Source organism: Otolemur garnettii, unplaced genomic scaffold, assembly GCF_000181295.1.
Source record: "Otolemur garnettii isolate 467f Iridium unplaced genomic scaffold, OtoGar3 scaffold00142, whole genome shotgun sequence".
NCBI classification, from domain to species: Eukaryota; Metazoa; Chordata; class Mammalia; order Primates; family Galagidae; genus Otolemur; species Otolemur garnettii.
Window position 1 is genome coordinate 632,071 of NW_003852537.1, and position 1,121 is coordinate 633,191.

Below are 1,121 nucleotides of genomic sequence, written 5' to 3' on the forward strand. Positions count from 1 at the left end.
ATGGCACTCTACCCAGGGGGACAGCTTGAGGCTCCGTCTCAAAAAAAAAAAAAAAAAAAAACACAACAATCTGAAAAGGTATGTCCACCCCAAAACCTGTGCCTGAATGTTTAGCATCATTATACATAATAGTCAAAAAATGGAAATAACTCAAATGTCAAGAAACTGATGAACGGATAAATAAAATGTGACATAACCATACAGTGGCATATTATTTGGCTACAAAAGGTTATGAGGTACGAAATATGTTAAAATATGGATGAATCTTGAAAACATCGTGCTAAGTGACAGAAGTCAGATGCAAAGGTCACAAATTGTATGACTGCATTTATATGAAATATCTAGAATGTGCAATTCCAAAGATAGGAATTTGATTAGTGATACTACCTAAGGCTGGGAGGAGAGGGAAAGACTACTAAGGGGTATGTGGTTTCTTTTGAGGTGAGAAAATGTTTCAACTATAGAAATATAGGATTTTATGGAACTTGGAAATTTCCAAGTTCCAAGAAGTTATGTATACAAATTCCCAATAACTAAGTCACCATGGAGAGGACCCTGCAGATGTAAGCAATTGGTAATTGCTATACCACTTCATGAATATACTAAAAACCACTTAAGTGTATACTTTATAATAGTGATTTTTATAGTACATGAATTATATCTCAATAGCATCAAAGTCTCTTTTTAAAATTATACTAGAAAACGGATATTAGTATATCAATTGTGATTAGTATATCAATCCTGTGACTGCTAGGATGTTATCACTTAATAGGAGACTATGTTTAAAAAGGCAAATTAAAGAAAAAACTTTAGGTCAATTGTAAGAGAGGTGTTGATCCAAAGGTAAAACATCACAGAGGTTGTGTAATCTCTTCAAATTTGGAAAATAATGGCATATAAGATGCCCAAGGAGGAGCACTCTAACTATATGTATTTGCTAGTTCAATCCTTTGGTTTGTTTTTTTTTTTTTTTTTTTTGAGATAGAGCCTTAAGTTCTCACCCTGGGTAGAGTGTCGTGGCATCACAGCTCACAGCAACCTCCAGCTCCTAGGCTCAAGTGATTCTCTTGCCTCAGCCTCCCAAGTAGCTGGGACCACAGGTGCCCACCACAACGCCCGGC

General features: G+C 35.9%; 1 protein-coding gene across 1 annotated transcript in view; it reads right to left on the reverse strand.

Annotated features, from left to right (window-relative positions):
• Nucleotides 1–1,121, reverse strand: part of STAG3 (stromal antigen 3) — a 40,461-nt gene that overhangs the window by 9,137 nt on the left and 30,203 nt on the right. The gene's annotated exons all lie outside the window — the stretch shown is intronic.